The following is a 15,627-nucleotide window of genomic DNA, read 5'->3' on the forward strand; positions in this document are numbered from 1 at the left end:
AGGCCCTCGGATGAATCTCACACAGATGCAGGAGAAAGACGCATGGCCTCAGGCCCCGTACCCAGGGGAGATGTGAGACCACAGGGGAAGGGTAGGGCATGAGTAGGTGGCCCTTTTGCTCCCTTGGGACTTGCTGAGCCCCCTTCCCATCTTGAGTACCCTGGGGATTTTCGTGAACAAACACGAGATAAGAAAACACCTCTGCCTGTAGAAATCAGCAAGTAAGTGGTTGATGGTTCCTCCTTCTAGCCTTCTTTTAGAAGTTAGCCTGAGAGGGGAGTGCCTGGGTGGCTCAGTCAGTTGAGCGTCCGATTTCGTCTCAGGTCATGATCTGCATTCGTGGGTTCGAGCCCCGCGACGGGCTCTGTGCTGACAGCTCAGGGCCTGGAGCCTGCTTGGGATTCTGGGTCTCCCTCTCTGCTCCTCCCCCGCTCATGTTCTGTCCCTCTCTGTCTCAAAAAAAAAACATTAAATAAAAATTAAAAAAAAAATCCTGTGTTAGAATCCCCCACCCCCCACCTTCTGGCTTTGGACAAATGAGCCCTGGGGATAAGCCCCTCCCATCTTCCTCCTCTCCTCGCCTCTCGCCTTCTCCCCAGATGTCCCACTGGGGTTGGTGCTCACACTGCGGATACTCTGAACTTTCAGATGATGTGAGAACACAGAATTACCGGAAAGAAAGAGAGACATCAAAGAAAAAAGTTAGGGGAGGAATCTCAAATTGGCAGCGGGCAGGGTGTTTTCTTTACTGGGAAATCTCACATAAAAATCTGGACTTCCAGCCTGGCTTGAAAAAAGTAACAAATCTGGCAACACTGACACAGCTCCCATGTGGCGAGGGCTGGCCGGAGAGGAGCTGGTCCAACTGGTCAGAATTCTTTTCCACCCCTGACCCCTCGTTCTAGAGCAAGCCCACTCTGTTGCCGCCGTCATCTGCCAGCTCCCCCACAATGTGCTTTGTGACCCCCTAGTTTAGTACAAGTTATTCCTCCAAGCTTCTCCTCTGACACTCCCAAACTACAGAGAGCTCTGATGTTGATTCCTGAAATTCTAAATTAACCTAACCAGACTGCTGTTTTCATAACGTTCGAGTTTTGAGTTTCATAACGTTGAGTCGAGAAGAGTTTGCAGAGCGAGCATGTGGGGAAGGCGTGGGGGGCCAGGAGGCTGTGCTGTTAGGGGCAGTGGTTGTGGAATGGGACCGGAGACAGCCTCTGTAGGAAGGTTTCATTTGACCCGTCATCTTAAGTGGACTACGGAGCCCAGTATCTTCTAGATGGGATGAAGATCTATGATCAGTTGGCTTTATATGGAAAAGATTGTCCTCTGTAATGTGGGTGGGACTCATCTAATCATTCCTAGGCCTTAAGAGGCAAACAAAGCCTGAGGTTTCCCAGAGAAGAAAGAATTCTGATTCCAGAATGCAATATAGAAACCCTGCCTGAGTTTCCAGCTTGCTGGTCTATCCTAGAGATTTTGGATTCAGGATCACAGCGTCAGCTTTTGCTGGAAAATTTAGCCTCCTGCCCTGCCCTGGAGGTGTCAGGTTTTCCAGCCTTGCGATCCTAGAAGCCAATTTCTTAAGACACACACACACACACACACACACACACACACCCTACTGGTTTTGTTTTTCTGGAGAACCCCGACTGATACAAGTGTCTACTTCGATATTTGTTCTCGGGTCCCACATGATCAGAAAACAATCCTCAGATGCACTACGTGGCTGGTCGTCTTAACACCAACTTTCCATTATGTATTCACCCAATAGCTTCCTGTGGTTTGTCCTGGGATCCCAACACTTCCCTCACAGGAGCAATATTATGAATTATAAACAACAGTTTTAAAACCACCATTTGGAAACAATCTGGCCATAAGCTGGGGAATGCCTAGAAAGAATAAATGAGATAAGGTTCAAATACAGAAACTAGAACTTCGCCAGTGTCTCAAGATGGCCCTCAATGCCCACCTGTCCAGAAGCTGAGCATTGGGTATATTGTTCAACACTTTCTAGGCAATTATTCTCTCAGCACTGACTTTGGTTTTCCTGTGGTATCCTGGGATGAAGTTGGCTTTGTGAGTTCATGTTCACCTTTGACTTTTTTTGGTTTTTGTTTTTTTTGTTGTTCATATTGTTTTGTTTTTAACCTGAGATTGATTGTTGTCAAGCCCGACAATCAAATGCTTACTTCCTAGCCCTGGCAATCAGTTATTTTTGTCTGATTTTGAAAAACAAAATTCTTTCATGCAATGATTTCCTGCCTGTGAGGATATTCGTTAGGCGGGTATGAAAGTTGAGAACGCAAGCGAAGTTCCAAAATTCATTAAACTGTAAACCTAATCAAGTTAAAACAAAACCAAAATAAGTTACTAGATTGTAAGTAGGATTCTCTGGAGACTATTTCTTTTTTATTTACCATAGTATCCCCCAAGCACTGTCATTATATCTCTTAAAAGTTTACAAAGCACTTTGCATTTTAAAAGGCAATTTGAGGGGCGCCTGGCTGGCTCAGCCGGTTCAGCCTGTGACTTCGGCTCAGGTCATGATCTCCTGTCCGTGGGTTCGAGCACTGGGTCAGGCTCTGTGCTGACAGCTCAGAGCCTGGAGTCTGCTTCAGATCCTGTGTCTCCCTCCCTCTCCCTGCTCGCACTCTCTCTCTTTCTCTCTCAAAAAATACACATTAAAAAAGGAAGAGGCAATTTGAGTGTCCTCCATGGGCCAGGAAGCTTGTAAGATGCTGGGCTATGTACAAAGGACACAAAGATAATCATGTATCTGTCACTACCGCTAAGAACACTCTGCCTACCCATCTATCCATCCATTCGTTCAGTTGTCACTCAGCATATTTCTTGAATGCCTACTACGTGTCTCACCTTGCTTAGTGCCAGGCATACAAAAATGAACACAATAGACACGGCGTCTTTCCCTCCTGGGTCTGACAGAGGAGACAGGCAGTTAAAGAAGATACAGTAATAAAATCTGGTAAGTATCCTGACAGAGGAAGAAGTCAGTGCTCAAGGAGCAGCGGCCTAGGCACTAGGGAAGAGCTGCCGATGTTGGAAGGATATCCTTGGCGATTTCGTGTATGCATCCTGGTGTATTTGTAGGGAAAAATGAGAGGAAACATGATTACCTTGCAATGCATAACAATTCAGACTTGGTTCAAGAAGAGGTAGACAATGACTCAACAGACAGAAGAAAAATTTCGGAAATTAATCGGTTGTTTACCATTTTTAAAAAAAAATTTTTTTTTCAACGTTTTTTATTTATTTTTGGGACAGAGAGAGACAGAGCATGAACGGGGGAGGGGCCGAGAGAGAGGGAGACACAGAATCGGAAACAGGCTCCAGGCTCTGAGCCATCAGCCCAGAGCCCGACGCGGGGCTCGAACTCACGGACCTCGAGATCATGACCTGGCTGAAGTCGGACGATTAACCGACTGCGCCACCCAGGCGCCCCTGTTTACCATTTTTTAAATAGGTGCCCGGACCAAATGGTTTTGGGCAGAGTGTGACGTGACTTTTAAACAGTGGATAATCACGGTGTTATTTAACACCGGTGCCTTTCAAACTTCAGTGTACGTTCAAATCACATGGGGATCTTGTGAAACTGCAGATAATTATTCAGTAGGTTAGGGGAAGCATAAGATTTTGCAGTTTTAACAGGTGCTCAGGTGATATCAATGTTACGGTTCTAAAACCCACACTGAGTCACGGGGCTTTGGGCCAATCCAAACCAGAGTGTCTCATTTTAGGTTATAAAGCTATGAAAACCTTACTTTCAAAACTTTTAAGATGGTACAATTTTGCTTAAAATATAAATTCAAAAATATATTAAGTTGAATTTAGCAATGTGTTATTATAAGAATAACATACTTATATAGAAACGTAAACATATAGAACATAAACATATAACATATAGAAACTTAAACACATGAACATTTGGACTTTTAAAAAAAAATTTTTTTTTTAACGTTTATTTATTTTTGAGAAAGAGAGAGACAGAGCATGAACGGGGGAGGGGCAGAGAGAGAGGGAGACACAGAATCAGAAGCATGCTCCAGGCTCTGAGCCATCAGCCCAGAGCCCGACGCGGGGCTCGAACTCACGGACCGTGAGATCGTGACCTGAGCTGAAGTCGGACGCTTAACCGGCTGAGCCACCCAGGCGCCCCGAACATTTGGACTTTTACCAACAGAATTAATTATATCAACAAGCAGAATTTATTTAATCAATAAATGTCACAAAGGCACTTTCTAAAATTTGGAAGCTATTACTGATAAACACTTTATAGCAAAATACAATAAATATGATAAAGGTCTGTATCTCATAACCAACAATGAACACTATATTAAATGTTGAAATACGAAAATCAGTATTTTCTACTAATTTGTTTATTAACTTCAGATACAATGCATAATTCCCACAATCATCACTATTATTTAACATTCTTTGGAGGTTTTAGCTATGCAATAAAGCAAGAAAATGAAATAAGCTACTTATTGAAAAAGAAAAGTATCTTTATTGGTATAATGGCATACTTGATAAACCTAAGAGAAGCCACTGAAATCTATTAGAATTAAAAACAAAATAAATAATTAGAATTAATAAGGTAATATGGATATTCATAGAAAGTATAGAAACAATTAGTTGAAAGTGAAAAGATTTAAAAGAAAAGAATGCATTCATGATAATACAATAAAAAGTACAATTCCGAGAAAAAAATGTAACAAGTCAAAGGATGTAAGTGAAGCAAATTTCAAAATTACATTGAAGGTCAAAAACAAGAAACAAGTTAGAAAGAACAGTGAGTAACATTTTCATTATACAACAACCTCGGATGTCAACCGAACATTCTCAAGTTAGTATATACATTTGCTATAATTCTAATCAGAAGTCCAATCCCTATTTTTGAGAATGAGTGAAGAATGTGACAGAAGGAATTTAAAGTTCACATGGAAAAATAGCGAAACAAGCCAAGAAAATTTTCCAAAAGATAAAGGAAGTATAAAAATAAACTAATTAAACATCCAATGACTATTCGAATAAACTTAGCATGGGAAAAGACCGTCTCAAGGGACTGAAGAAACCAAGAAGTTCTACAGGAAAACAGACCAAGCCTGGGAAGATATGTTGCAATGCACACAACAGACAAAGACCTAGCCCACCAAGGCCTCCACATTTACAAGGCAGACAAACAACTTATGAGAAAAATGGGGACTAGATACCCGTGTAGAGTTTTCAAGGAAGAGGAAATCCTGGCAGAAAATGAACTTAGTAAAAGCTGCTGAACTTCTCTAACAGTGAAGGAACCACAAACGAAAACAAGGCAACAGTTTTATCATTCTCATTGGCAAGGCATAAACAGCCACAAAGACCACATTAAAAACAGGTAATAGAGGATATCGATCAAGGATGTGGGCAAATGGTCACTCTCATGTATTGCTGATTAAAGTATAGATTATTGCAAACTTTTTGGGAAACCATCTGGAAATATCTATTACATTTAAATTTTTAAGTGTTTATTTTTGAGAGAGAGAACAAGCAAGGGAGGGGCAGAGAGAGGGAGACACAGATTCCCAAGCAGGCTTCAGGCTCGGAGCTATCAGTACAGAGCCCCGTCGCAGGGCTCGAACCCACGAGCTGTGGGATCGTGACCTGAGCCGAAGTCCGGCGCTTAACCAACAGAGCCACCCAGGCGCCCCGGTTACATTTAAAAGCACATGTGCCTTTAGACTCTGCAGACCTACTTTGGGAAACCTATTCTTTGGAAATAAAGGCTGATATCAGTGTGGAAGGACTTCCGGACAAGAACATTTGTCATAGTATTATTTTTACTTGCAAAGGAAGACAAACAAGAGGAAAGGAGAAAAAAGGTAAAGAAAGGAAAAAGTCCTGAATATTCAGTGAGAGCAAAATGGTTTAGTAAATGATGGTGTATGTGCAGCAGGGAATATTTTGCAGCATTACAAAGAATGTGTTCTACTTCTATCTTTTGATCTAGATAATGTCCATGGCATTGTTAAGTGACATGAGCTAGTTGCAGAGTAGCATGAATAATAGGATCCCAGGCCTGTAAAAAAGACTATATATATATATGTGTATATATATATATATGTGTATATATATATATATATATATATATATACATATATATATATGTTTGCATATGTTTGATGTGAGCATGGAAAAGGTGTGGATAAATTCAGAGGAGGCTCTTTGGCCCCCTTATCTCCAAGGAGTAAATAATGCAGGGTTTTAGGGCCACCAGATCAGATGGTTATGTTTTCTTTAAAAAAAATAACAATCATTACAACGGATCCCAACACAAACATGAAAGAATGATTAGCTGCTGGCTAGGAGGAAGGAGGAGGGAGTGAGGAGATGTCCCAGGTGTGGGGACAGCCCGGAGCCAGCCAGTTCCAGTATGAAAACTGGAACAGAATTAAAATGGGTAGGATACAGAATAGATACAGCCTTGCAGAGCAGGTCGGTGAGTTTGGCTTGGGCCGGAACCCAATGACACGCCAGGGGGAGAGGCCCGATGAGATCTGAATTTTGGAAATGATTCTGATACTGGAGCCAAGGCTGGGATAAAAACGGCAGAGAATAAGCCAAGGAAGGAGGCTGGGATAGTTCAATCACAAATGCTGGAGGACAGGGGAGGGGAGCTGGGGGCGGGACACGAGGAGGGGTGGGGGGTGGGGCAGGAAGACACGTGAGGGTCATTGCTGAGACAAAACCCGGAGGTCCTGGTGATTCTGTGGATGCGGGTGATGAGGGGTAAGAAGGACTCCGAGTCAGAGGGGCCCCTGGCTTCATGTTTTAATGTGTTGACAGAGATGTGCAAAGAACCGGGAGGAAGGGCGGGTCGAGTGGAGAGAACAACGGGCTCTGTTCGGGTGGGCTGCACCTGCTCTCCCGGAAGCTTTCTCAGTTAATGCCCAGCCTCCGCGGCCAAGTGCATGGTCTCCTTTGATGGGCGCCCCTCTCTCGAGACTCGTTCGGAGGAGGGTTCGGTTCTGAGGTATGGGCTTCCCAGTCCTCTGCCTTGCTTGTTTCGCAGCCACACTCCCAGGCCTTGGAGGAGATGCCAGCTGCGGTGGCGTGGGACCAGTCGGTCGGCTCGGACTTGCCCCTGGCAAACTGGCGGCACGTCCATTCCCGCCCCTCCGTCCCCCGCCCCTCCCCCATCACTTCCGCGAGGGGCCCCAGCTTCCGTCCTGTGGTGCCACCGAGGGGGATCCAGGCCGAACACTCCCGCGACTCGAGAGAGGAAACCTGCGTTATCAGTGTCTGCCTAGCAACTGAAAGGTGACACGGGGGGCCTTCTTTTCAACCCATTTCCTCTTGATGAGAGGAAGGGATTCTCCTGCGAGTTATTACCTGAAATAATACCATATGGTAAAATGTAAACAACATCTGCATATTCATGTAATAATTTCATCTGTTTAATTAGTTCCAGCAAAGCAGTTTACCCTCTGAGGCCCTCGCTGTCAGCTCGGCGCTCATACATCCCGGGCTGGCTGTCGGGCTTGACAACTTTCTATTGTTCATTCTCCGCTGGCGTCCCCGCAGTTACTGTAAGTGAATCTTCCGAGGGGTGGGGTGCTGTCCCCACCGATCCAGATATGGGAGGGGGGGGATCTGTCAGCTTGGCATAGGGTTACTAAAGACACACTTGACAGATCAGGTGATGCTGGAAAAAAAAAAAGAAAGACAGATAAGATTATTTATTTCTTGTGCTTTCCTAGTTTGGATGGAGGCTGAGATGAGCCCTTGTGGTAAAGGGGTTTGAATTCCCTGCGCCGTGACCCCAGTGGAAAACTTGTGAGTCAGACGGACGGGGCAGCAGAAGTAGGGTCCTCAGCCCATTTTGCTCCAACCCCCCCTCCCCCCTCCCTCCCTCCCGCCCGGGGGCACCTGACAACGCATTTGTTTAGCCAAACGCGAAAATAAACATGAGCCCAAAGGCTCCTGGGGTAAAGAAGCTAGCCCTTTGAGAGTGAATCAACACAACACAGACACAAGAGAGAAGTGTTGGGCTGTCCTCTTGTATTTAAGCGATTTGCCTCCCTCTCGATCTCGTAAGAGGAGCCGAAGCGATCTCGAAAGTCCTTTACCCCAGAGGGGCGCCTGGGTGGCTGGGTCGGTCGGTGGGTTGCGCGTCCGACTCTGCTTTTTGCCTCAGGTTACGATTGTTTGGTTGTGAAATCGAGGCCCGCATCGGTGCTGAGTGTAGAGCCTGCTTGGGAATCTCTCTCTCTTCCTTCCTCTCTCTCTGCCCCTCCTGCTCATGCACACACGCTCTCTCTCAAAATAAGTAAAAAAGCCTAAGACAAAACAAAACAAAACAAACCAAACCAAACCAAAACAACGTCCTTTAGACCAGAGCCCCCTTGAAGATCTGGTTAAAATGCAGATTCCCATTCAGTTGGTCTGACTAGGGGCCCAAGATTCTGCATTTTCAGCAAGCTCCCTGGTGACGCCAATGCTGTTTATCCCTGGACCGCTATGAACAGTGAGGGTTTAGGCACCATACTCATTTAATAGATGAGAATCAAGACCAGAGAATTGATGCGGTGTGTCCAAGGTCAGCCGGCTCATTAAAGGTCAAACCAGAACTAGAACACTCACTTTGAAGTCCCGGGTCTTCACATATAGGAGTTATTTTACTTATTTAATTAAAAAAATTGTTTTTAAATAAACATTTATTTATTTATTTATTTATTTATTTATTTATTTTTGAGAGAGAGAGAGAGAGAGAGAGACAGCATGTGAGCGGGGCAGGAACAGAGAGAGAGGGAGACACAGAATCCGAAAGCAGGCTCCAGGCCCTGAGCTGTCAGCAAAGAGCCCGACGTGGGGTTCGAACCCATCAGCCGTGAGATCATGACCTGAGCCCAAGTCGGACACTCAACCGGCTGAGCCACCCAGGTGCCCCTAAATGTTTATTTATTTTTGAATTGAGAAGGAGAGAGAGTTGGGGGTGGGGGAGAGGCAGAGAGAGAAGAGGACAGAGGATCTGAAGCAGACTTTGGGCTGACAGCAGAGAGTCCGATGTGGGGCTCAAACTCACAAACTGTGAGATCATGATCTGAGCCAAAATCAGAGTCAGACGCTCAACTGACTGAGCCACCCAGGCGCCCCTATTTTTTTTTATTTGATTCTCTAAAATCTCTTACACACACACACACACACACACACAAACAATGTTGAGCTGCTTTTCCTGAGAGGATGGAATTAATATAAACAGCAATAAACATCAGCCTCTCAATGACCAAAATTTCGTTTAAATCTTTTGGGGCGCCTGGGTGGCGCAGTCAGTTAAGCGTCCGACTTCAGCCAGGTCACGATCTCGCGGTCCGTGAGTTCGAGCCCCGCGTCAGGCTCTGGGCTGATGGCTCGGAGCCTGGAGCCTGTTTCCGATTCTGTGTCTCCCTCTCTCTCTGCCCCTCCCCCATTCATGCTCTGTCTCTCTCTGTCCCAAAAATAAATAAACATTGAAAAAAAAATTAAAAAAAAAATCTTTATGGTTAGGTTGGCATTAAAAAGTGAGGGTGGGAAATTGGATCCTTGTAGCTGCTGTGAGTTGTAAGAACTCCAGGAGATTGTCACACTTCTAGAGATGGACAGTTCTCATGTGACAGAATCTGACATCGGCCGGAAGCCACGAGATACCTTGAAACAGGGGTGTGCGTAATCTCAGGGATCCGAGCCTTCCCTTTGACACCCCAAATCGTTGTCCCGATTTGGTCTGACCATCTTTCGAAATAGGGAAACGAAATAGGATATGATTCTTGGGGCATAACTTTGCGTTTTGTGACAGCAAGCTAAATGTCGCTGATCTCTTTCTTACGTTGACTCGAAACAGTTCCAGCCCTCGGGCGTGATTATACTCTCCGGAATCATGAAAGCTCCTTGAAATCGGATGCAAAATTAGGGGATATGTGCTTTTTTCACTTGTATTTTTTGTCTGGGGTAAAGGTAACTTCCCCAAAGAGAAAACCGTAAGGTGAGACTGAGTGGTTTGATTCACCTGCTCTGAATTCACATATTTACCTCTAAAATAATATTTTTAAGAGTATTTCTAGGGGCGCCTGGGTGGCGCAGTCGGTTAAGCGTCCAACTTCAGCCAGGTCACGATCTCGCGGCCCGTGAGTTCGAGCCCCGCGTCAGGTTCTGGGCTGATGGCTCAGAGCCTGGAGCCTGTTTCTGATTCTGTGTCTCCTTCTCTCTCTGCCCCTCCCCCGTTCATGCTCTGTCTCTCTCTGTCCCAAAAATAAATAAACGTTGAAAAAAAAAATTAAAAAAAAAAAAAAATTAAAAAAAAAAAAAAAAAAAAAAAAAAAAAAAAAGAGTATTTCTATACGGTAGCTAATTAGTCCTGCAGCTGATTGATTTCAACCTAAAACCCCCTCATGAAAGATAGCCCATGGCAAGGCCTCCAGTCTTGCTTGTGAGCCCCAGGGGCTGGGCCTGCCCACCTTCAAACTAGCTAGAAGTTGTGACTTCATTGTCACCTTGTTGTACACTTTCAGTGGTTTTTTTTTTTTTTTTTTCCTATTCTTGGAAGAGATCGTACAACGAATGGAAACCTTCCCCACCCCCCTCAAAGTACAATAAAATCATTCTTTTAAGTTTTCCCCTTCCATTAAGTGGCTCATATGTGGAGATTTTTATGCAGCCCTAAAGTGGTGCCTAATTTCGCACTCAGAAAAAGTCAATTATACTTTTAAAGCTACTGTCTATAATTGTTGTGGTCTCCTTGTGCATGTATCCAAATTGTTTCTAATGGGCATTTCAGGGCATGGGGGTTAATGGTATCTTAGGGAGGCAAAAATGCTGGCCAAAGCAGGGTTAATTTATCAAAATAACTTTGCATGGTGTTGTTTCCAAGCAATTTGAGTGGTCTCCCAGCCTGCTTAACTCATTTCTGGTATTTCATAGTGTTTTTAATGGAGATACACTATTAAGGGGTTCTGTTTTAACCTGGTGGTTTTAGATAATTCAGCTTTTTTGAATCTACCCAGGTTCAAGGTATTTATTTCTACTTTTGAAAATAAAAAGAGTCTCTATAAAAGATGAAGCCTACTTAATTAAGCCATTTTTGATGTCTAATTCTGCCAGCTCTTTGCTTTATTCCCACCACTCTCCCCCCCCCCCACCTCAAAATCTTGACAAGGGAGACTCCCATGTCCTGATTTGCTGGTTTCTGACTAATCCAATGGCGTTTGCCATGGCATTGGCCATGATCAATAACTAATTATCAAACCAGCATTTCTTTCCAGGGCTCCTTGTTAAAAAATTGCTTTTGGCCGAGAGAGAAGGAAAAAGGTCGTCACTTTGACATGGTCGCGAGTCTTTCAAAATCCAGTGGGCCGTCCAATTGAATTACTGTCCTAAACTAATTGATATAAATTTGAACAGAAGAATGCTTGTTACTGCAGAATCTCATAATGATATCCTTGGCAAGAAGCATTGGGGAGGGGAAAAAAAAAATCCCAGCACCAGTTGCAAAGCATCCACATACCCCTCTACAATTAGGAAAAAAAAAATATTAAAGTTTGGTGGGGAAAGCAGCTGGACACAGTCTGATGGCATGTTCAGACTTACCATATCCACAATATTGTGAGCGCTGAGGTAGTCAGTCTCTCCTATTTTTATAGTCATAAAAAGACAGGGAGTCCTTTGATATATTATTTAACTTCTGTACTGATTATAACTTCCAAAGCGTGTGAGTGACACCTGTCATTTCATTGTTACCTAAGGCTCTTGCTTTGGGCCCACCTGATAAGACGTTGCTTCTTAGCGACACAACTCGGAAAACCGGGCCTGTTAAAATGAGCTGCACGCATTAAAAAATAAATTGTTCCTCCCAGTCACCATCCCTCGTGCCCCCGTCAAGTGGCGAATGACAAGAGAGTGAATAATGTAGCTTCCCGCGTGAAATCTTTTGTGTTTGCCTATTGATTTGAATAGAACATTAGCCTAAAACATCCAACACATAGGTGTGTTTGGATGAAAAGTTTAGATTTGAAGGAACTGCTGGAATCGAGCTGTTGGGTGAGAAATAGATCCACTCCTCTACCAATTTGTGAGGAAAAAATCTATTATGCTGGTGGTTTTAATTGTGCTCCAGAAGTAGACGTGCCCTGGAGGAATCATACTTCCCCTTTTATTGGTGAGTTCATAAGCCTGCTCCGTCGGCTCAGGCCTACGTTGCTTTCAGCTTTAGTCGTACTCGGAGACTTTTATCCTGGTCGAGGTTGAAGTTTCTAGAAATTTCCTTTTCTTTCAGATGCCCTCTGCCTTGTCCTGATGGACTAGCTTGAAAATTCATATGCACTGGATTTATTTCATATGTTATTTTTTATTTATTTTATTTCTTTACGGTTAGTGTTTTGAGAGAGAGAGAGCATACTCCAGTGGGGGAGACGGAGGGAGGGAATCTTAAGCAGGATTTCTGCTCAGTAAGGAGCCCCTTGCAGGGCTCGAATCCATGATCCGTGAGCTCATGACCTGATCTGGAATCAAGAGGCAGACTCTTAACCGACTGAGCCACCCAGGCACCCCTAGGCTTACAATTTTAATGCCACAATACAACTCTTAGGGGAGGTTTCAAGAAGAGAATAGAAAGATCATGATAACGGGAAAAATCACAATGAAGATACAGTAATAGGGACCTTCATACATGCATCCCATTGTATGGAGACAGATGGATGGACAGAAAGGGAGAAGAAAGGGAGAGAAAAAGAAAGAAAACCTGTGAAAAACATAAGGAGAAAGAGAATTACATTGGGAGATTCCAATCCATCGAGTAGGCAAAAATGAACACAGTTTTGGAAGATCTGAACAATATTGTAACAGCGACTTTGTATACTAAAACCCCAAATGTTCCCCAAGGAAAATGTAAACCTCACCCATCCTTTTATTTAAAAAAATTTTTTTAATATAGTTTATTATCAAGTTGGCTAACATACAGCGTATACAGTGTGCTCTTGGTTTTGTGGGTAGATTCCCGTGATTCATCACTTACATACAACACCCAGTGCTCATCCCAACAAGTGCCCTCCTCAATGCCCATCACCCATTTTTCCCTCTCCCCCGCCCCCCCCCCCGTCAACCCCCAGCTTGTTCTCTGTACTTAAGAGCCTCTTATGGTTTGCCTCCCTCCCTCTCTGTTTGAAACTATTTTTTTCCCTTCCCTTCTTCCATGGTCTTCTGTTAAGTTTCTCAAGTTCCACACGTGAGTGACAACATATATCTGTCCTTCTCTGACTGACTGATTTCGCTTAGCATAATACCCTCCAGTTCCATCCGCATTGTTGCAAATGGCAGGATTTCATTCTTCCTCACTGCAAGTAGTATTCCATTGTATGTATAAACCACATCCTTATCCATTCATCAGCGGATGGACATTTGGGCTCTTTCCATACTTTGGCTATTGTCAATGATGCTGCTATAAACGTGGGGATACACGTTCTCCTATGAATCAGCACTTCTGTATCCTTTGGGTAAATACCTAGTAGTGCAATTGCTGGGTCATAGGGTAGCTCTAGCTTTCCTTTTTTGAAGAACTTCCACACTGTTCCCCAGAGCAGCTGCACCAGTTTGCATCCCCACCAAGAGTGCAAGAGGATTCCCCTTTCTCTGCATCCTCGCCAGCATCTGTGGTTTCCTGAGTTGTTAATTTTAGCCACTCTGACTGGTAAAGCTCACCCATTCTGATAAGAGGATGTGGCCCCACCTCCCACTTAAATTAGCGATAACTGCTTCTCTGTCTCTCCTACCCGATTTAAAAATTTTTTAAAAATGGGAAAGAGACATTTTAATTTCTGTTTTCTTGTGGCATCTAGCTCTGAGCTTTGTACAGGAAAATGAATCAAGAAAAGTGGTATTATTTTAGATGTTTGTTTATTCATTCATTTATTTATTTACTTATGAGAGAGAGGGATAAAGAGTGAATGGGGGAGGGGCAGAAAAAGAAGGAGAGAGAGAGAGAGAGAGAGAGAGAGAGAGAGAATCCCAAGCAGGCTCCATGCCGTCAGCTCAAAGCCTGATTCAGGGCTCGAACTCATGAACCATGTGATCCTGACCTGAGCCAAAATCAAGAGTTGGATGCTTAACCAGCTGAGCCATCCAGGTGGCCCAGTGTCACCTTTCCTGAGAAGCCTTCTCTATTATTTTAAAGTCTATGCAAGATTTGTTTTTATCGGGTATCGTAAGGCAAGCAAACACAGAAAATACTAACCTGAGGGAGGACGTTTGTACTCACAGATGCCGAGAACAGGAGACATGCGCGGGACAGGGCCCCACAGGAAGGCATTGGGGTCAGTCAGGAGGAGAGCAAGTGAGGGGAAAACGTGGGCCAGGCATGCTATCCAGGCTTATGGTTGGCTGGTTTGAATCATTTTGGTGGACTCTAGGGTGTAGCCTTTTCCCTGGTTGTCACATACTTGGTCCTGGGGCAGTTAGGTTAGCTGGGTAGTGACCTGGAATGTGAAAGCTAGACAGATATAGTTGAGAGATACAGGTTTTGGATTAGCTGGTTTGCATAGCATGTAGGCATTTGCTAGCCCTGAGAAGGACTGTCTTTCTAAGATTAGCGAGGCCCCGGATGTCAAAACATCAGAAAATATAGAATATAAAAGGGGCGATTAATACACCTATGACAGTCCCACCTCATTACTGTTTTTAGTGTCTTCCTAGCGCTTTTCATATGCTCTATATTCAGGTCACTGCAGTGCGTTTCTCCAGGGTTGAGGGAGGCATGAATTTGTTGTTGTTTTTTGTTTTGTTTTGTTGTGTGTTTTCGTAGTTTTCATCCCTGCCTACACATGAAGATCACCCAGGGACCTTTTGCAAAATGCCATTGCCAAAGACCCACGCATAGATATTCTTTTTTGATTTCTCTGGAGTGGAGAATGAGTGTCTGTGTATTAAATTAGGTGCCTCTAATATGTTACCAGAGTTGAGCATCACCACCCAGCCCATGAATGCATAGCACCTAATGATCGGCAGAAACCAGTGATGGGAATTTCTAACTGTTGACATTAACTCACAAGCAGGCAAGAAGGTACTGACTATTTACATAAATTACAGGCATTTAAGAGCATTTATTTACCTAGTGTTTTAAAATTAAGCTTAGAGAGAGTTGATTTGTTTAGTTGAAGAATTTTATGCCTTGCCAGCACTTATTAACTCACGGTTTTAAAAGTTTTGAGACATCATCGACAAATGCCCGAATCGTTCGAGACAGCTCAGAAAAACCAGACATGAAATGCTAAGGAAATGTGAAGAGGACAGTTCAAATAGACTCTGAGATAAATATGAAATGCCTAGATGAAAATGAATGGAGGATATTGAAGAAAAAGGAAAGACCAACAACTGGAAATGAGAAGGGGAGGGAAACGCTGTTGGAATAATAAAGCAGAAGATACTGGATGCGAATGAGGAACACGGAGAAATCAACATGGACGGGCAAGATACGGAAAAATGAATTACAGTCAGGAGCACCGCAAGATACTGGGGGCAAGAGTTAAACCCATCAAATCATACGCCGCCTGCTATCCTGATGGAGAGGTTTTGCTCCCCTCCACCTGCTGTCTGAGGCCCCTCTTCCGT

Source organism: Prionailurus viverrinus, chromosome B3 (genome assembly GCF_022837055.1).
Source record: "Prionailurus viverrinus isolate Anna chromosome B3, UM_Priviv_1.0, whole genome shotgun sequence".
Lineage (NCBI taxonomy): Eukaryota > Metazoa > Chordata > Mammalia > Carnivora > Felidae > Prionailurus > Prionailurus viverrinus.